This window comes from Bubalus kerabau, chromosome 9, assembly GCF_029407905.1.
Source record: "Bubalus kerabau isolate K-KA32 ecotype Philippines breed swamp buffalo chromosome 9, PCC_UOA_SB_1v2, whole genome shotgun sequence".
NCBI lineage: Eukaryota > Metazoa > Chordata > Mammalia > Artiodactyla > Bovidae > Bubalus > Bubalus kerabau.
In genome coordinates, this window is record NC_073632.1 from 64570432 (window position 1) to 64593171 (window position 22740).

The following is a 22740-nucleotide window of genomic DNA, read 5'->3' on the forward strand; positions in this document are numbered from 1 at the left end:
TCATTTCATACATGATATTATACATGTTTCAATGCCATTCTCCCAAATCTTCCCACCCTCTCCCTCTCCCACAGAGTCCATAAGACTGTTCTATACATCAGTGTCTCTTTTGCTGTCTCGTACACAGGGTTATTGTTACCATCTTTCTAAATTCCATATATATGCGTTAGTATACTGTATTGGTGTTTTTCTTTCTGGCTTACTTCACTCTGTATAATAGGCTCCAGTTTCATCCACCTCATTAGAACTCATTCAAATGTATTCTTTTTAATGGCTGAGTAATAGTACTAATTTTTTAATCTCAATACTTGCCTGTAGAAAAGTTCAATACTGGAATTCATTTAGATGTGTGTACAGGCTTCCCAGGTGGTGCTAGTGGCAAAGAACCCACCTGCCAATGCAGGAGGCATAAGAGACACAGCTTTGGTCCCTCAGGAAGATCCCCTGGAGAAGAGCATGGCAATCCACTCCAGTATTCTTCACTAGAGAATCCCATGGACAGAGGAGCTTGGCAGGCCACCATCCATGGGGTTGCAAAGAGTTGGACATGACTGGTGTGTAACCAATAGAGGCTTGATTAGACAAACAGTAGATTTTCAGGCGTCAGAGTTCAACTGTAAGTTGAACTATCTGGGGAACAAGAAGACTATCCTGGCAGTCTTAAAAGATCTCAGCAGTGAGATAACTGATTACCCTGCTTAAAAATCTGAATGTGGGACTTCCCTGGTGGTCCAGTGGCTGGGACTCATCTTTCGGTGGGGACCTGAGTTTGATCCCTAGTCAGGGAAATAGATCTCACATGTGGCAACTAAAGATCCTGCATGCAGCAGCAAAGCCCAAGGATCCCGTGTGCTGTGACTGAGACTTGGTGCAGCCAAATAGATAAAGAAACATTAAAAAAAAAATCTGAATACTATAAGAAAGAGGAAAAACAGCATTTTATACTTGTCTCCTGCAGATCAACCACAATGAGCTAGACACTTTCAGATGACATTATCTTTTTTTCATTCTCACAATTTAAAAGTTTAGGAAATTTCCCCAAATAACTGCTATTTAGACACAGAACTAGGATTTGAACATGTAACTCTTTCCTCAGCTCCTGCCATACTACCACTATGCCTAAAAATCACAGCTACTTCTTTAAAGATTCTGACATTCCAAGTGTGAGAAAATTAATGGCAGCAGTCAGTTCAGTGACAAAAGTACAAGAGACTATATGGGATCTTATATTTCAAGATGAATTTTTGACAGCATTAGAGACATTTTATGAAGAAGTCATGAATTTGATTGGGTTATGTTTAGAACATCTACTAGAAAACCACTTCTTAAATTACCATTTTATTTTCTATGGTATTGATGGAAAAGAAACTGTATAATTTGCTTATGTGTCAGAGATTGTTTACTGTTAATGCTGGTCAAAATATCTGACATGTAGTAATGTTCTGGTAATACTTAAATCAACCTGATTATATTGGAAACCTAATAAACAATAACTAGAATTTTTTTTAATATGCTTCTGGCTGTGGAAGCACTGCCAATCTGTAAAATATTTGAATTCCAAACCGCAAATGGATGTGTATTCAATTGTATAATCAAAGGGAAGGAAATAAAAAACACAGTTTTGATTGAGTAGCCTTTTAACCTGAAATTAAAGAAAAATAACTGAAAATCATAAAAGGACCCTTCAATTTTGAATTTTAATTTTAGGGAATTAATATTATTTTGTGACCATGATGAGGTTAGCGTAATTGAATTCTTTTTGGTAATCGAGTTTCATAGGTGTGACTGGAAGCAGCTGCAAAAGCAAATCAAGTTTTCTCAGAAAGAATATTAATAGCATTCTGAAATTCCTCATTCCCAAGAGAAAAGTAAAACTTTAAGCTAAATACTTGAAAGAATACACATTTTACATGTTTCTTTTATTAGTGATGAGAGTTGCTTATTAATCAATGTTTAACAATGTAATTACAGCTGTTTTAGTCTCACCAGATAACACAGATTAATAAATGACCGGCAACTAGTGAAGTGTGCAGAAAGAGTAATGAATTCTTTCCATCAGCACACTAATTTATTAGTAATAAACAAAGACCATGATGAATTAGGAGAATTGTAGAGTTTCTGAATATTGAAATCAAATTTCCAGATGAAAGCATTTAATCATTCAGTTTTCCTTCATTTACTTCTCTTCATGTCTGATAATGGGGTGGGATTTGCTTTTCTGGACTGCATTAAATAGTTCATCTAAAGCTCATATCTTATACTGTTTGCAAGTTTACATTGATCCAACTCTTATTATTATATATTAGTTTTTACCTAACACTGAAAGTAGTGTAATTTTGATATCAACTAATCAAATTATGATGTTGAGAAGAGCTCCTGTTCCAGCTCGATGAGGCACTATTGGATGAGGCACTATTTTTCCAAACCTGGTTTTAACTATGCAGAATTCTATTTGACAAATTGAGTTAACTCAAAGGAGAAAGACACAAATGCATATGCTTTATGATAAATATAACCAAAATCTGATGGGGAAGAAAAGTTATTCATCATATGCACACACAGAATTAACATTGTACAATATTTGAGAATCATTTGAAATATGGCTTTAATTCTAGCTCCATTTTGAACTTTGGTAGCAGAGAGGTGTTCAAATATGAGCGCTACCTGGTGGCATATGTTAATTATAATACACGTCCCTTCTGTTGTCTCCAGTTACCGCCATATGCTACTTTGTTATCACTTTTGTGGGGAGGACATTCCAAATCTGAGTCACTAAGTTAGAATTGCAATATTGTATTAAAAATAATTAGAAGCATAAGATACCAAGGCTTTTCTTACATTATTTAAGACAAGAAATGATTATGCCTATATATGTATATAAAGCACATGTATATATGTTGTGTGTATGTGTATGTACAGGTCACATACTGCTGAACTGTATTTTAAGAAGTGGATCCTGAAAGAAAGGCATAAATCCCTTTAAGTCAAAGGATAAAGAGTGGACAAGAAGTGTGAAAAGTCAAAGGATAAGAATTTGAAGCAAAATAAATTGTTGCACTAACTTTCTGCTCAGAATGGAAATAATTTAGTGATAAAATTATTCTCTCCTGATGAGAAAGCCTAAACCAGAATTTTTCAAAACCCCAAGGGTTGACACTGATTCCTGTATCCACTTACTGTTGTAGACACCCTCTCTTCTTATATCTTGAGTCTAGCTGGTAGAACAGAAAGCTTTTTCTTTCATGTAAAAGAAGCAGGTAAGTAGAGGGAGAACTACTTATACATAGGCAGAAGGTAACTTAGTGCTTTTTCTACATACAAATTTCCAAAGGAGGGTGTTAAAAGCTTCAATACTAATACTGGAAAGTGTAGCCTGCAATGGCTGGAGAAACTGAGGTCATCATACATCATTAAGAGGGATGTGAAAATGTTTCAGGTACTGTCAAAAAAAGTTTGACAATTTCTCAAAAAAATTAAATGTAACTGTGATTGAAAAGCTTCCAACAAACAAAAGTCCAGGACCAGATGGCTTCACAGGCGAATTCTATCAAACATTTAGAGAAGAGCTAACACCTAAACTTCTGAAACTTTTCCAAAAAATTGCAGAGATAGAAACACTCCCAAACTCATTCTATAAGACCACCATCACCCTGAGACCAAAATCAGACAAAAATATCACAAGAAAGAAAATTCAGGCCAATATCACTGATGCAAAAGTCCTCAACAAAATACAAGCAAACTGAACCCAACAACACATTAAAAGGATCATACACCATGATCAAGTAGGATTTATCTGAGGGTTGCAAGAATTCTTGAATATATGCAAATAAATGTGATACACCACATTAACAAATTGAAGAAAAACCATATGATCATCTCAACAGATGCAGAAAAAGCTTTCAACAAAATTCAACACACATGATAAAAATATACAAAAAAATAAACTCTCCAGAAAGTGGGCATGGAGTGAACCTACCTCAGCAAAATAAAGACCACATATGACAGAGCAATGGCAAACATTATTCTCAACGGTGAGAAATTAAAAGTGTTTCCTCTAGGAACAAGACAAGGGTTGCTTCCCTTCTCAGCACTATTATTCAGTATAGTTTTGGAAGTCCTAGCCATGGCATTCAGAGCAGAAATGCAAATAAAAGGCATCCAAACTGCCAAAGAAGAAAAAAAATAAACGGAATTCAAAATGTCAAAGAAGGAAAACTGTCACTGCAGATGACATGATAATATAAATAGAAAATCTTAAAGGTGCCCAAGTAAACTACTAGAACTAATCATTGAATTTACAAAAGTTGCAGGATACAAAAATAATACACAGAAATCTCTTGTATTTCTATAGAATAACAATGGAAGATCAGAAAGAGATATTAAGGAAACAATCTCATTTACCATTGCTACAAAAAGAATAAATTACCTAGGACTAAACTTACCAAAAAGGCAAAAGACCTGTACACAGAAACTGTAAGATACTGATGAAAGAAATCAAAGGCAACATAAATAGATGGAGAGATATACCATATTCTTGGATTGGAAGAATCAATATGGTGAAAATGACTATACTACCCAAAGCAATCTACAGATTCAATGCAATCCCTATCAAATTACCAATGGCATTTTTCACAGAACTAGAACAAAACTTTTTTTACAATTTGTTTGGAGACTCAAAAGACCTCAAATAACAAAAGCAATCTTGAGGATAAAAAGAAAAACAAGTTGGAGGAATCAGGCTCCCTGACTTCAGACTATACTGTAGGGTTACAGTGGTGAAGATTGTACAGTACTGGCACAAAAACAGAAATATAGGTCAATGGAAAAGATTAGAAAACCCAGAGATAAACCCACATACCTATGATCACCTAATCTATGAAAAAGGAGGCCAGAATATAAAATGGAGAAAAAACAGCCTCTTCAAATAAGTTTTGCTGGGAAAACTGGACAGCTCCATGTAAAAGAATGGTACTACAACACTCCCTAACACCATACACACAAATAAACTCAAGATGGATTAAAGACCTAAAACTCTTAGAGGTAAACACAGAACATTCTTTGATATAAATCACAGCAAGATCTTTTTTGGCTCACCTCCTAGAATAATGAGAATAATAAGTACTATTTATAATAGCTAGGACATGGAAGTAACCTAGATGTCCATTTGACAGATGGATAAAGAAGTCATGGTACATATACACAATGAAATATGACTCTGCCATAAAAGGAACACATTTAACTCAGTTCTAACAAGATAGATGAGCCTAGAGCCTATTATACAGAGTGCGTAAGTTAGAGAAAGACAAATCTTGTATATTAATGCATATATATGGAATTTAGAAAGATGGTACTGATGAACCTATCTGCTGGGTACATTGGAAACACAGACATAAAGAACTGACTTGTGGACACAGTGGAGGAAGGAGAGGGTAGGGCAAGTTGAGAGAGTAGAGTTGAAACATGTATAATTAGCCAGTGGAAATTTGCTGTACAACACAAGGAGCTCAAACCTGTGCTCTGTGACAACCTAGAGGAGTGGGGTGGAGCAGAAGGTGGGAGGGAAGTTCAAGAGGAAGGAGACATGTGTATCCCTGTACCATGTTGATGTATGGCAGAAACTGACACAATGTTGTAAAGCAATTATCCTCCAATTAAAATAAACTTAAATAAAATAAACAAATTGGACCTAATTAAATTTAAAGGTTCTGAACAGCAAAGGAAACCATAAACAAGATGGAAAGACAACCCTCAGAATGAGAGAAAATATTTGCAAATGAAGCAATGGAGAAAGAATCAATTTACAAAGTTATACAAACAACTCATGCAGTTCAATTTCAAAAAAACAACAAACCCAATTAAAAAAAAAAAATGGGCAGAAGACCTAAATAGACAGTTCTCAAGAGAAGACACAGAGATGGCCAACACACAGGAAAGGATGCTCAACATTACTAACAGAGAAATGCAAATCAAAACTACAATGAGAAATGTATGATCTCAAAACTGCAATGATTCTGACCTCACACTGGTCAGAATGGCCATCCTTCCAAAGTCCACAAACAATAAATGCTGAAGAGGGTATGGAGAAAAGGCAGACCCTCTTGCAGTGTTGGTGGGAATGTAAACTGACACTGTCACTGTGGAGAACAGTATGGAGATTCCTTAAAAAACTAAAAGTAGAACTACCATGTGACCCAGCAATCCCACTACTGGGAAGATGAAACCACAATTCAAAAAGACACATGCACCCTAATATTCATAGCAGTGCCATTTGCAGTAGCCAGGATGTGGAAGCAACCTAGATGTCCATCAACAGAAGAAAGGATAGAAAAGATATGGTACATACATATACAATGGAACATTACTCAGCCATAAAAAGGAACAAACTGGGTCATTTGCAGAAATGTGGATGGACCTAGAGAGTGTCATACAAAGGGAAATCAGAGAAAAACAAATATTGTTTATTAATGTGTATATGTGAAATGAGAAAAAAATGGTATCAGATCAGATCAGTTGAGTCGCTCAGTCGTGTCCAACTACTTGCGACCCCATGAATTGCAGCACACCAGGCCTCCCTGTCCAACACCAACTCCCGGAGTTCACTCAGACTCATATCCATCGAGTCAGTGATGCCATCCAGCCATCTCATCCTCTGTCGTTCCCTTCTCCTCCTGCCCCCAATCCCTCCCAGCATCAGGGTCTTTTCCAATTAATCAACACTTTGCATGAGGTGGCCAAAGAACTGGAGTTTCAGCTTTAGCATAATTCCTTCCAAAGAAATCCCAGGGATGATCTCCTTCAGAATGGACTGGTTGGATCTCCTTGCAGTCCAAGGGACTCTCAAGAGTCTTCTCCAACACCACAGTTCAAAAGCATCAATTCTTCGGTGCTCAGCCTTCTTCACAGTCCAACTCTCACATCCATACATGACCACAGGAAAAACCATAGCCTTGACTAGACAAACATTGTTAGCAAAGTAATGTCTCTGCTTTTGAATATGCTATCTAGGTTGGACATAACTTTCCTTCCAAGGAGTAAGCGTCTTTTAATTTCATGGCTGCAGTCACCATCTGCAGTGATTTTGGAGCCCAGAAAAATAAAGTCTGACACTGTTTCCCCATCTATTTCCCATGAAGTGGTGGGACCGGATGCCATGATCTTCGTTTTCTGAATGTTGAGCTTTAAGCCCACTTTTTCACTCTCCACTTTCACTTTCATCAAGAGGCTTTTGAGTTCCTCTTCAGTTTCTGCCATAAGGATGGTGTTATTTGCATATCTGAGGTTATTGATATTTCTCCTGGCAATCTTGATTCCAGTTTGTGTTTCTTCCAGTCCAGCGTTTCTCATGATGTACTCTGCATATAAGTTAAATAAACAGGGTGACAATATACAGCCTTGACGAACTCCTTGTCCTATTTGGAACCAGTCTGTTGATCCATGCCCAGTTCTAACTGTTGCTTCCTGACCTGCATACAAATTTCTCAAGAGGCAGATCAGGTGGTCTGGTATTCCCATCTCTTTCAGAATTTTCCACAGTTTATTGTGATCCACACAGTCAAAGGCTTTGGCATAGTCAATAAAGCAGAAATAGATGTTTTTCTGGAACTCTCTTGCTTTTTTGATGATCCAGTGGATGTTGACAATTTGATCTCTGGTTCCTCTGCCTTTTCTAAAACCAGCTTGAACATAAGGAAGTTCACAGTTCATATATTACTGAAGCCTGGCTTGGAGAATTTTGAGCATTACTTTACTAGCATGTGAGATGAGTGCAAATGTGCAGTAGTTTGAGCATTCTTTGGCATTGCCTTTCTTTGGGATTGGAATGAAAACTGACCTTTTCCAGTCCTGTGGCCACTGCTGAATTTTCCAGATTTGTTGGCATATTGAGTGCAGCACTTTCACAGCATCATCTTTCAGGATTTGGAATAGCTCAACTGGAATTCCATCACCTCCACTAGCTTTGTTCGTAGTGATGCTTTCTAAGGCCCATTTGACTTCACATTCCAGGATGTCTGGCTCTAGGTCAGTGATCACAGCATCGTGATTATCTGGGTTGTGAAGATCTTTTTTGTACAGTTCTTCTGTGTATTCTTGCCATCTCTTCTCAATATCTTCTGCTTCTGTTAGGTCCATACCATTTCTGTCCTTTATCGAGCTCATCTTTTTATGAAATGTTCCTTTGGTATCTCTGATTTTCTTGAAGAGATCCCTAGTCTTTCCCATTCTGTTGTTTATGATCTTATTTAAAAGCAGAAATAGACACACAGATGGAGAGAACAAAGGTGTGGATACCAAAGAAAAGTGGGGTGGAATAAATTGGGAGATAGGAACTGGCATATACACACTATTGATACTATGTATAAAATAGATAACTAATGAGAATCTGGGCTTCCCTGGTGGCTTAGAGGTTAAAGCATCTGACAGGAATGTGGGAGACCTGGCTTCGATCCCTGGGGTGGGAAGATCCCCAGGAGAAGGAAATGGCAACCCACTCCAGTACTCCTGCCTGGAGAATCCCATGGCATAGGGATTGAGAATGAGAATCTACTGCATAGGGAGCTCTGTTCAATGCTCTGTGGTAACCTAAATGAGAAGGAAATCCAAAAAAGAGGAGATATATGTAAACATATAGTTTATTCATTTTCCTTTACATTAGAAACTAACACAACATTGTAAAGCAACTATACTCAAAAAAATTTTTTTAGGAAAAATAGAAAAACAGTGAAATGGAACCTTTGTGGAAAAAGTACAATGAAGATGATTAAGCTGTAAAGACATAAAATGAACAAGTTAAAAAAATAAAGTATACAACTGAGCAATCCACTCAGTACATATCCAGCAGAAATGAAAAGAGGTCCTTGAATACATATTCACCCGCACTCACAGCAGCACTGTTCACAGTAGCTAAAAGGTCCTTTGCCAACAAAGTCCATTTAGCCAAGGCTATGGTTTTTCCAGTGGTCATGTATGGATGTGAGAGTTGGACTGTGAAGAAAGCTGAGCGCCAAAGAATTGATGCTTTTGAACTGTGGTGTTGGAGAAGACTCTTGAGAGTCCCTTGGACTGCAAGGAGATCCAACCAGTCCATCCTAAAGGAGATCAGTCCTGGGTGTTCATTAGAAGGACTGATGCTGAAGCTGAAACTCCAATACTTTGGCCACCTGATGTGAAGAGCTGACTCATTTGAAAAGACCCTGATGCTGGGAGGGATTGAGGGCTGGAGGAGAAGGGGACAACAGAGGATGAGATGGCTGGATGGCATCACCGACTTGATGGATATGAGTTTGAGTGAACTCCGGGAGTTGGTGATGGACAGGGAGGCCTGGTGTGCTACGGTTCATGGGGTTGCAAAGAGTCAGACAGGACTGAAAGACTGAACTGAACTGAACTGACCCATCAAAGGATGGATAGACACAATTATTACAATGTATTGTTATTTGGCAGGAAAAGTACATGAATTATTGATAAATGCTATAATTTGGAGGAAACTTGAAAACATTCTGAGTGAAAACAGTCAGTCATAAACCACCACATATTGATGGTATGATATCATTTGTGTGAAATATATAGGATAGGAAAAACCCAGAGAGAGAGAGCTGACTGGCAGTTGTCAGCTGGTGAGAGTAGAGAAGAATGAGAATGAGGAGTAACTGGTTAGTAGGTTTCCTTTTGGGTGGTAAAAATGCTTTAGAATCAGATAAAGTTCACAGTTGCACATATTATGAATGTACTAAATACCACTGAATTAACATTTAAAATCCTAAATTTTATGTTATGTGAATTTCACTTCATTAAAAACAAATCAGGAAATAGATAAAATCATAATAAACAATGGCTAAATAGTGTTTACTCCAGAAAAAATGACCAAAATGAGGATCTCTACTTAAGTAAAAAATGTATATAATTATATGAAGATCAATAAAGTTGAAAGAGCCAATAATAACAACAACAAAAAAAACTCTAATAGAAATAGAAGGAAAAAATACAATGATAAATACTAGCAACAGATATTTAACCAAAACTTAATATTATACTGAAGAGTGAAATGTTAAAATAATAACACAAATTTAAGAATTAAGACATGTGTCAACTATTGCAATTGTGAAAATTATTGTGGACAGTTTGGTTAATGCAATTAGACTTAAAGACGGGAAATTTTTTAAATACTGAAGGAATAAAAATATATCTATTTACAAAACAAATGATACATGCCCAGAAAAATCCTAAAGATATCAAACTTTCAGAATTAAAATAGAATTCAGTAAGCTGGGGAGAATATCCAAAAAACATGCCAAGTTCCATAAATAATTCCCAATAACAACTTAGAAAAAAAAGGCTGCAAAATAAAAGTTCCAGTCACAATTATTTAAGATTACAAAATACAATTAGCATTTTTATTTTTAAAGTAAAGTACCTATATAAAGGACCTGGAACACAAAGCATTCTCAACACTCTTAGCCACCAAAATCACTTAGATAAGTTTGTGGTAACGGGTTCCCAGGACATTGGGGTTGTGTCCATTCCATAGAAGCATTCAGGGACTGGAGTTCCTCAAACCTACCACAGATGCATGAGCGTTCCAGCATGGCAGAGATCTGTAACTAGTCCCAGTGAAGAAGCCGGGGAAACGGGAAAAGATAAGGCATTCATGAGACATGGATGAGATGGAGTCAAAGCCAGGGCAAAGGAATCTGGGTCCATGTAGCAAATTGTTCTCCAAGTCAACTAGGCGGGTAAATGATCAGCAATAATACAATTTGTTAAATGACTACTGATTGAGTTCTTTTGCTGAAAGACAACTATTGTAAAATTTGACTGTAAGACACCATGGCCAGTTATGTTCAAACTTCAAACTGTTACAATCACTCTGGGAGATACATTTTTATCTCTATTAGACAGATGGGGAAACTGATACTAAACAGCTGGAAGACACCTGCCCTAAATCACAAAATAATAAGAATAGGGCCTGGGATTTGACCATAGATGCACATGCACATGAAATAATGCAAAGAATAGAGGAAAATGATAGAGTGGGAAAAACTAGAGATCTCTTCAAGAAAATTGGAGACACCAAGAGAATATTTCATACAAAGATGGGCATGATAAAGGACAGAAATCTTAAGGACCTAACAGAAGCAGAAGAGATTAAAAAGAGGTGGCAAGAAAACACAGAATTATACAAAACACAGCAGTGGCCACAGGACTGGAAAAGGTCACTTTCTGTCCCAATCCCAAAGAAGAGCAATGCCAAAGAATGTTCAAATTACTACACAATTGTGCTCATTTAACATGCTTATAAGGTTATGCTCAAAATCCTTCAAGCTAGGTTTTAGTACATGAACTGAGAACTTCCAGATGTACAAGCTGGGTTTCAAAGAGTCAAGGAACCAGAGACCAAAATGCTAATATTTGTTAGGTCATGGAGAAAGCAAGGAAGTTCCAGAAAAACATCTACTTCTGATTCATTAACTATGCTAAAGCCTTTGACTATGTGGATCACAACAAACTGTGGAAAATGTTTAGAGACAGCAATACCAGACTATCTTATCTACCCCCTGAGAAACCTGTACACAGGTCAAGAAGCAACACTCAGAACCAGACATGGAACAATGGACTGGTTCAGAGTTGGGAAAGGAGTATGTTAAGGCTATATTTTGTCACCCTGCTTATTTAATTTATATGCAGAGTACCTCACGTGAAATACTTGTCTGGATAAGTCACAAGCTGGAATCAAAATTATAGAAGTATCAACAATCTCAGATGTGCAGATAATACCACTCTAATGGCAGAAAGAATCTGCCTGCAATGCAGCAGACCCGGGTTCAATTCCTGAGTCAGGAAGATCCCCTGGAAAAGGAAATAGCAACCCACTCCTGTGTTCTTGCCTGGAGAATCCCATGAACAGAGGAGCCTGGTCCATGTGGTCGCAAGAGTCAGATACAACTTAGCAACTAAACCACCACCAATGGCAGAAGGAGAAGAGGATCTAAAGAGCCTCCTGCTGAGGGTGAAAGACAAGAGTAAAAATGTTGCACTGAAACTCAACATTCAAAAAACTAAGATTATAGCATCCGGTTCCATCACTGGCAAATAGATGGGGAAATCTGGAAGCGGTGACAGATTTTATTTTCTTGGGCTCCAATATCACTGCTGACGGTGACTGCAGCCATGAAATTAAAAGAAGCTTTCTCCTTGGAAGGAAAGCTATGACAAACCTAGACAGCATATTAAAAAGTAGAGACATCACTTTGCCGACAAAGGTCTGTATAGTCAAAGCTATGTTTTTTCTAGTAGTCATGTATGGAGGAGAGAGTTGGGTCATAAAGAAGGATGAGTGCGGAAAAATTGACGCTTTTGAATTGTGGTGTTAGAGAAGACTCTTGAAAATCCCTTGGACTTCAAAGAGATCAAGCCAGGCAATCCTACAGGAAATCAACCCTGAATATTCATTGGAAGGGCTGAAGCTGAAGCTCCAATACTTTGGCCATTTGATGTGAAAGGCCAACTCACTGGAAAAGACACTGATGCTGGGAAAGACTGAAGGGAAAAGGACAAGGATGAGATTGTTAGAATCACCGATTTAATGGACACGAATTTGTGCAAACTCAGGGAGATAGTGGAGGACACAGGAGCCTAGAGTGCTATAGTCCATGGAGTTGCAAAGAATGGGACATGACTCGGCAACTGAACAACAATAGTGATGCATGCATACATCATTATTCAACAATGTAGCCCAGAATAAGACTGTAGGAATGGTTTTGATGGTTTTCCTGAATAATATTTATTTTCAAGACATATGCCTGGCACTAAGAGTTGAACTAACTACAAAGATCACATTCAATTAGTCAACAGACACCATCAATTCTTTTCCATTCATACAATTTTTCTAACAGTGCAGCCTTAGAACTTAGTTAGGCCCGAGTTACTGATGCTATAGTTATCATATATTATTATTATAGTTATTGAAGCTACTTCTTGAGAAAATGGATTATGGCAAATGGTGAGATGGAATAGAAAATTTATTATCAATTTATACATGATGCAAACAGGGGGAATAGAGCAAGTGCTTACAGATTTTAATAAGTGTTGTTTGAGGTTATGTGCTGATACAACATATATGAGGAAGAGACAAAAAAAGAGGGTTATATGGAAACAGTCTTTGAATTGAAATAACTATCAAACAAACATAGTCCTAAGAAATTTACACCAAAAACCATAAACCAGGAAAGACCCTCTGCTGGGAACATGAAATTAAAACATACTTATTTCCCCAGATTGTCCAGATAGCACACATGGCTGATTATGAGTTGATTTAATAATTCTTTTTATCAAAGATGAAAGTACTTGATAGACAAGGATACATTTACAGCATTCTGAATCTATATTCACTTGCTCAGCTGAGCTCAGACAAGGTTATTAAAAATGACGCAGAAGCTATGGGATCTGCAGCAGTAAGAGAGTTGTTTATGGGTGGCTTCCAGTACTCTTGCCTGGAAACTCCCATGGATGGAGGAGCCTGGTAGGCTGCAGTCCATGGGGTCGCTAAGAGTCAGATATGACTGAGCGACTTCACTTTCCTGGATGTAAAGAACAGGAAACCTTGTTACAGTCACATGGAGTGTGTTTCTCTAATCAACTGCTGATAGAATGGAGATGGGATAAACAGAGATGGCTTTTGCTAAGACATAAATCTCTGATAAGGTGAAAGGATTTTTCTCCATCAAGCTATGAAAGGAAACCCTTTTAGGAACTTCCACTTCAAATCCTTCCTTTTGAGATATTTTCCTTGCAAGAAACTTCAGCCTATTCATGGCAGATGCAAAAGGACTTGTTGAGTGGGATATGACCATTTTACAACTCAAAAATGGCTTGGTAAGGACCTAGGACTTGAATTTAATGCAATTTGGAACAATAATGTGTTTTAACTTCTGTACCTACATTATTCAGTGGGCCATCTTTCAGCTTCTTTCCTTTTTGATTTATTCTACTATATGTTGAGAATAGTGATCAATACATACATGTGTAATAGTTTATTATGAGAGTAACTGAGCATTAAGGGGTAAAGCTAGATTTATATCATAAAGATATGCAGTCTCCTGCAGCTGCTAAGTCGCTTCAGTTGTGTCTGACTCTGTGCGACCCCAAAGATGGCAGCCCATCAGGCTCCCCCATCCCTGGGATTCTCCAGGCAAGAACACTGGAGTGGGTTGCCATTTCCTTCTCCAATGCATGAAAGTGAAAATGAAATCACTCAGTCGTGTCCAACTCTTAGCGACCCCATGAACTGCAGCCCACCAGGCTCCTCCATCCATGGGATTTGCCAGACAAGAGTACTGGAGTCTCCTGAACCAGGTCCCAAATTTGGGCCTTGAATGTGTTCCTGTGATCACTTCATACTATGTCAGATTATACTATAAAGCTACTGTTATCAAGACAGTATGGCACTGGCACAGAAACAGAAATATAGATCTATGGACCAAGACAAAGGGCCCAGAGATCAGGCTCCTCTGTTTATGGGATTTTCCAGGTAAGAAGACTGGAGTGGGTTGCCATGCCCTTCTCTAGGGGATCTTCCCAACCCAGGGATGAAATCCTTGTCTCTTACGTCTCCTGTATTGGCATGTGGGTTCTTTATCACTAGCACCACCTGGGGAGCCCCTTTTTCAAACCTATACACCTATACTCTCCTTTTCGTTGTTCATTCACTCAGTCACGTCCAACTCTTTGCGACCCCATGGACTGCAGCACACCTGGATTCCCTGTCCTTCACTATCTCCTGGAGTTTTGTCAAACTCATGTCCACCAAAATTGGTAAGACAAAAGAGGTAAGAATATACAATGGAAAAAAGACAGCCTGTTCAATAAGTGGTGCTGGGAAAACTGGACAGCTATGTGTAAAAAAATGATATTAGAACACTTTCTAACATGATACACAAAAATAAATTCAAAATAGATTAAAGATGTGAATTTAAGGCCACACATTATAAAACTCTTAGAGAAAAACATAGGCAGAACACTCTTTGACATAAATCACAGTAAGATCTTTTATGATCTACCTCTTAGAGTAATGAAAATAAAAACAAACAAATGGGATCTTTTGCATGGCAAAGGATATAAAAGCCCCCAGAATAGGGGGAAAATTTTGCAAATAAAGCAACTGACAAAGGATTAATCTCCAAAATACAAAGAGCTCATGCAGCTCAATATATTCAAAACAAACAACCCAAACAGTATGGAGTTTTCCTTACAAAACTAGAAATAGAATTACCATATGATCTAGCAAACTCACTCCAGGGCATATACCCAGAGAAAACCATAATTCAAAAAGACACATATACCCTAATGCTCATACTAGCACTATTTACAACAGTCAGGACATAGAAGCAACCTAAATATCCATCAACAGAGGAATGGATAAAGAAGATGTGGTACATATACACAATGGACTACTACTCAGCCATAAAAAGGAATGAAACTAGGTCATTTGTAGAGATGTAGATGAGCTTAAAGATAGTCATACATAATAGAGCAAATCAGAAAGATGAAAACAAATATTGTATATTAATGCATACATGTGGAATCTGGAAAAAATGTCACAGATTATCCTATTTGCAAAACAGAAGTTGAGACATAGATGTAGAGAACAAATGTATGGATACCAAAGCGGAAAGGAGGAGGGTGGGAGGGATTGAGATTGACACACATATACTACTGATACTGTGTATAAATTGGCTAACTAATGAGAACATACTGTATAAGACAGAGAACTGTACTTAATGCACTATGTTGACATTAATGGGAAGGAAGTTTAAAAGGGAGGGGCTATATGTAACATATAGCTGATTCATCTTGCTGTTCAGTAGAAGCTAATATCATAAAGCAATTGTACTATATATGGTAAAGCAACTATATAATAAAACGTGGTAAAACAACCAATAAAAATGTTTACAAAAATTAAAAAACTATTGCCTAGTCCTTTTCAGATGGTGTTCAGGCACCTACTAGAACAACAAGACTGTTTTTCTGAAATATTCTATATTTAGATCAAAAAAATTAAATGAAAATCCTATTATAAGACATCTATTCTGTGCATATGAACACACATATATATTCATATGCAATAAATAAGGTTTGAGTACATATGAACACTTCTACGTTCATAATCATAGAAGGAAATCAGTCCTAAATATTCATTGCAAGGACTGATGTCAAAGCTGAAACTCCAATACTTCGGCCACCTGATGCGAAGAGCTGACATTTGAAAAGACACTGATGCTGGGAAAGATTGAAGGTGGGAAGGAAGAGAAGGGGATGACAGAGGATGAGATAGTTGGTTGGCATCATCAACTCAATGGACATGAGTTTGAGTAGACTTTGGAGTTGGTGATGGACAGGGAGGTCTGGTGTGCTGCAGTCCACGCAGCCACAAAGAGTCAGACGTGACTGAGCCACTGAACTGAAAAAACTGAACACTTCTATGTACATGATGAAAATACAGTCAGCTCCCCAGTAATCTTTTCTGTGGCTGGATGAGGGAAATAAAATTGACCCTTGAACAGTGATTAAGGGTGCTGACATTTCCAGAGGTCAAAAATCTGAGTATACCTTTACAGTCACCCTCTTTATCTGTGGTTCTGTGTTCCTGGACTCAACAAATTGCAGATGGTATAGTACCTTATTTCTTGAGGAAAAAAAAAAAATCACTCTAAGTGGACCCATGCAGTTCAAATGCATGTTGTTCAAGAGTGAACTGGAGGTGAAAATGTTTGTTGAATTGTCTGTACCCCTGTTATCCTGGTTATTGTCTCCATCTTTTCCTACAGACTCCCCATCTACTCCTAACTCCCTGCAGCCCCCTCTCCCCATCTACATCCTACAACCTCCAGATGATGTTCCTCTCTCAGAAACGAGTTCCATCCACTAAGAAGAGGGAAAAGTAAAGACAGAGGCAGAAAGAAAACCTTGGCGATGATAGATACCCTGGCTCCAGTTAGTCCTAAAAGAGTCCCACTCAATTCCTCATATGAGTCATATGTTTTTAGCTATTTAAGTTATGCTGTGTCACTCCCAGCCTTACAGATGCCACAATATTGCAAAACTTATCATGAAGTCAACTTCTAATCTGCTTCTATTCTTCTTTCATATGCTACAATAAGATACAAGAAAATCCTGTCCTCGTATTTCTATCAGCATAAAGTTTCTGTGTATAAAGCCCAGTCCCTCTTCTCTATCTTATCCGAACTCTCATTCTGCTTGACCTCTTGGTAGTATTTGGCAGAGTTGACCACTTCTTGATGGAGAAAGCAATGGCACCCCACTCCAGTACTCTTGCCTGGAAAAATCCCATGGACGGAGGAACCTGGTAGGCTGCAGTCCATGGGGTTGTTAAGAGTTGGACACGACTGAGCAACTTCACTTTCTCTTTTCACTTTCATGGCATTGGAGAAGGAAATGGCAACCCACTCCAGTGTTCTTGCCTGGAGAATCCCAGGGACGGGGGAGCCTGGTGGGCTGCCATCTACGGGGTTGCACAGAGTCAGACATGACTGAAGCAACTTAGCAGCAGCAGACCACTTCGTGAAACACATTGCCCTATTGCATTCTGGGACACCACACTCTCCTTCCTCACTGGGTCTTCTGCTCCTTGACAACCCCTATATATTGGGATCCCTTATGGCCTCTTTTATAACTTTGCTGCACAAATGTTTTTAACAAATGGTTCTGGAGCAACTGGAGCATAGGCCCCCTAAAATAAACCTTTACCTAAATCTCATACCTTACAAGAAAGCATTAACTCAAAAGATTCACAAACTTAAAAGTAAAATGTAGAAGTATTAAACTGCTAAAAACATATAGAAAAGTCCTAAGTCTCTAGAGCAAGCCAAGAGATTTTGGACTTGACAACAAAAGCACACAGCTCATAAAAGAAAAAAAAAATGAACCACAGAAAAATTAAAAACCTTTTCCTTGTGGAATATCTTGTGAAGAAGATGAAAAACCAAGCTACAGACTGAAAGGTAATATTTATAAATCACATATATTTATAAAAGTCTTGTGTGTGTGTGTGTGTGTGCGCGCGCGCGCGTTAGTTGCTCAGTCATGTCCGACTCTTTGTGACCCGTGGACTGTAGCCAGCCAGGCTCCTCTCTCCATGGAATTCTCCAGGCAAGAATATCAGAGTGGGCTGCCATTTCCTTCTTCAATAAAAGGTCTTCCACCTAGAATATATAACAAACTCTCAAACCTCAACACTACAAAAACAAATCAGTATATTTGACAAATACGAAAAAGATATGAAGAGTCATTTAACCAGAGAAGATATACAGATGGCAAATAAGCATATAGGAAAATATTCAATATCTTTAGGTATAAGAAAAGTTTAAATTATACCCACAGGAGATATCACTACAAACCTAAATTAGTCTCTGTGCTGTGCTTAGTCACTCAGTCATGTCTGACTCTTTGTGACCCCCATGGACTTTAGCCCGCCAGGCTCCTCTGTCCATGGGAATTCTCTAGGCAAGGATACTGGGGTGGGTTGCCATCCTCTCTTCCAGGGGATCTTCCCATCCCGGGGATCGAACGCAGGTCTCCCACATTGCAGGCGGATTCATTATGGACTGAGCCACCAGGAAAGACCAAGATTACTGGAGTGGGTTGTCATTTCCTTCTCCAGGGGATCTTCCTGACCCAGGAATCAAACTGTGGTCTTCTGCATTGCAGGATGATTCTTTAGCAGATGAGCTACCAGGGAAGCCCTAAATTAGTGGCTAATTTTTCAAAAAACTGTGAGAATACCAAATGCTGGCAAGGATGCAGAAAAATGAGACCACTCATACTTTACTGATTAGAAGGTAAAATGGTACTTTATTAGTCAGAAGGTAAAATGGTAAAATGGTAGCAGTTTCAGTTTCTCACAAAACTAAACTTGTGCTTACCATATGATCCAGTAGTGGTACTCTTGGGCATTTATGCCAGAGAAATGGAAACTTATTGTCATATAAAAACCTGTACAGGAACGTTCATAGTTTTACTTGTAAAGGTCAAAATCTGGAAATAATCCAAATGTCCTTCAGTGGATGAATGGGTAAATAAACTATGGTATATTCATACAATAAAATGCTACTATAATGGCATCCGGTCCCACCACTTCATGGGAAATAGATGGGGAATCAGTGGAAACAGTGTCAGACTTTATTTTTCTGGGCTCCAAAATTACTACAGATGGTGACTGCAGCCATGAAATTAAAAGACGCTTACTCCTTGGAAGGAAAGTTATGACCAACCTAGATAGCATATTCAAAAGCAGAGACATTACTTTGCCAACAAAGTTTCGTCTAGTCAAGGCTATGGTTTTTCCTGTGGTCATGTATGGATGTGAGAGTTGGACTGTGAAGAAGGCTGAGCACCGAAGAATTGATGCTTTTGAACTGTGGTGTTGGAGAAGACTCCTGAGAGTTCCTTGGACTGCAAGGAGATCCAACCAGTCCATTCTGAAGGAGATCATCCCTGGGATTTCTTTGGAAGGAATGATGCTAAAGCTGAAACTCCAGTACTTTAGCCACCTCATGTGAAGAGCTGACTCATTGGAAAAGATTCTGATGCTGGAAGGGATTGGGGGCAGGAGGAGAAGGGGCCGACAGAGGATGAGATGGCTGGATGGCATCACTGACTCGATGGACGTGAGTCTCAGTGAACTCTGGGAGTTGGTGATGGACAGGGAGGCCTGGCGTGCTGCAATTCATGGGGTCGCAAAGAGCTGGACACGACTGAGCGACTGATCTGATCTGATCTGATCAATAAATAGCATAAACTACTGATATACTCAAAAACTTGGATATTGCATGGATATTACATTGACTGAAAACAGCCAATCTCAAAAGCTCATGTACTGGATGATTCTATTTGTGTAAACATTCCTAAAATAACAGAACGATAGAGATAGAGAAGATATCAGTGATTGCCTAGGGTTAGGAATGGTGGAGAGAAGAGTTGACTGTAACTGCAAAAGAGGAGCAAATAAAGGATGTAAGATCTTTGTGATAATGTAACAATCTACATCTGGATTATATTGGTGGCTATATGCCTCTACACACAGGACAAAATTGAGAGAACCACACACACACACACACACACCCCCATACCCACGAGTGACTCGAGTGACTGTAAAACTGATGACATCTGAACATGCTGTGGATTGTACCAGCATCAATGTCATGGTTTTAATATTGTACAATAGTTTTACAAAGATGTTAACACTGAAGGAAACTGGGTGAATGGTATATAGTCCCTCTGTGTACTCTGATTCTGTGAATCAATAATTCTTTGAGAAAAGTTACAAAATTAACTGAGAGTCTATTTAAAAAACCCAAGCCCAGATTTCATCTCAGACCACTTAAATCAGCATCTCTAATTAAGCCAGGTAGTATCAAACAACGGAGAAGGCAATGGCAACTCACTCCAGTACTCTTGCCTGGCAAATCCCATGGATGGAGGAGCCTGGTAGGCTGCAGTCCATGGGGTCGCTAGGAGTCAGAAACGACTGAGTGACTTCACTTTCACTTTTCACTTTCATGCATTGGGAAGGAAATGGCAACCGACTCCAGTGTTCTTGCCTGGAGAATCCCAGGGACGGGGGAGCCTGGTGGGCTGCCATCTCTGGGGTCACACAGAGTCGGACACGACTGAAACGACTTAGCAGCAGCAGCAGCAGTGTCAAACAACGGCATGTTAAAAACATCCCAGGTAATCCCAACAAGCAGTCAGCATCAAAAACCAGTGTGCCAAAGTAGGTTTTTCATAGTGTGATCCCAAAACGAGAAGCAAAAAAATGATCTGGTAACTTGTTAGTCATGCACATTATCAGGCCACACCCTAGAGCTACTAGCTCAGAAAACAAGCAAAGTTGGGTTTTAACAAAACATCTAGGTAATTTTGTACTATCCAATTGGTAGCAATTATTTTCAGCTATGTGTATACAATGGCATCAAAGAGCTCAAAAAATAAATATATCTAGTACCGATACCCCACCACCCCAGACTGATCTATATAAATCAAACTCTGGCAATGCAGACCTGGGGTTGACAATTTTAAAAAGCTTCCTGGATGATTTTAATGTGTTGCCAGGTAGAAGAATCACTGATCTAAAGCTGGGTTCTGAATTTTTTCTGCTTGGATTCTTTCAAAAATTAGATTTAGGAAACTTCCCCCAGAAAATACACATTCACACACAATTTACATATATTTTCAAGACATTTCTAGGAGTCATATAAAGAATTCCTGCTTTAGGGATTTTATATGGTTTGTTTTTAAGAAACTTGAGGGGTCCCCCCACTAAAAAAAAGAAAGGAGTTTTAGATAATGATAATTTATGTCCTTAGAGCTAGACATTTATCAGCATATTCTGTTTCTAAGCAGGTAAACTGGATTGAGGATGAGCTGTCCATCTTGAGCTCAGAGATAATTTTTGTAATTTACTAAGCATGTATAATGAGAACATATCCTGCTTAATTCTGTCTTATTTCCCCAATAATTATCTGCTATATTTTATTATGTATAGCTCTCTTTAAAAATGAATATACATCCTCTGACGTATTGTTCCCTCTTTTGAATTTTATATATGAGTCACTGTAATGCTTTTCAAAAATTTGAATTTTTGTCATTAATGGCACTGCCAAAAATCTCACTTTCAGAAAATCTAGGCTACAAGAAATGTCCTTGTGAAACATGTCTCTAGAAATAACTTCACACAGCTGATTATAAAACACATGGTCAAACTAACTGAAAACTATTCATTCACATATTCAACTATCAAGTATGTAGTATGTGTGTAACCACTGTTCAAGGCACCAAAGAAAGAAAATATTCCCCATTCTCATGTATCTTACATTCTAGTTTGGAAAGAAAAGATAATAAACTTAAGTAATGACATCACATATTGAATGGTGATAAGAACTGTAGAGAAAGAAAAAAATAAGGGATAGAGAAATCCAAGGAAAACCTTTATAAGGAGAGACAAGTGAGTAAACTTAAAGGAGGTGAAGGAATCATAGATATAAACGTCTAGAGGCATTATGTTCCAGGAAGAGGGAATCTGAATGACTTGATGAAGAAGCTCCCCTAGCCTATTGGAAAGCAAGAAATCAGTGTGATAGAAAAAAGGAAGGGGAAAAGAGACAAGAGAGGTGGCAGTCCCGGGGTCACAGTTTGGTGGGCTTTCTTGGGTCATTAATGAACTTGATTCACACCACAAAGCGAGATGGCAACCATTAGAGACTTTCCAGTGGAGGAGTGCAGTATTCTGTGTTGAAAACAGAACCCTCCAGCACAGGGGTCCCCAGCCTCTGGCATCTAATGCTTGATGATATGACGTGAAGCTGATCTAATAACAGAAATAAAGTTCACAAAAATGTCCTTGAATCATCCTGAAATCATCCCCCACCCCAGTTGGTGGAAAAATTGTCTTCCAAAGCCAACTGGTCCCTGGTGCCAAAAAGGCTGGGGACCCTGGCTCTAGCAGACTATTGAGAATGAACTGAGAGTATGCACAATCCTGGAAGCAGAGAGCCCAGGTTAAACAGAATCATTTAAATGCTAGGGAACAGGTGATATGTTTGAAACTTAAATGTTGTATTTTTACCTAAGGTTCTAAATTTCTATAATCATTTTGTTTATAATCACTCTCAGTCTGTATTATGTCCCACGTGGGATAAAGGAGGAGGGCAAAGAACAGGAAGCAGTAGG

The 22740-nt window shown here is 38.4% G+C and overlaps 1 protein-coding gene and 1 pseudogene across 1 annotated transcript in view; both read left to right on the forward strand.

Annotated features, from left to right (window-relative positions):
- The window catches only part of EPHA7 (EPH receptor A7), a 525357-nt gene that overhangs the window by 276212 nt on the left and 226405 nt on the right, over nt 1-22740 (forward strand). The window lies entirely within an intron of this gene.
- LOC129659889 (tripartite motif-containing protein 5-like) overlaps nt 1-22740 on the forward strand; it is a 102647-nt pseudogene that overhangs the window by 65084 nt on the left and 14823 nt on the right.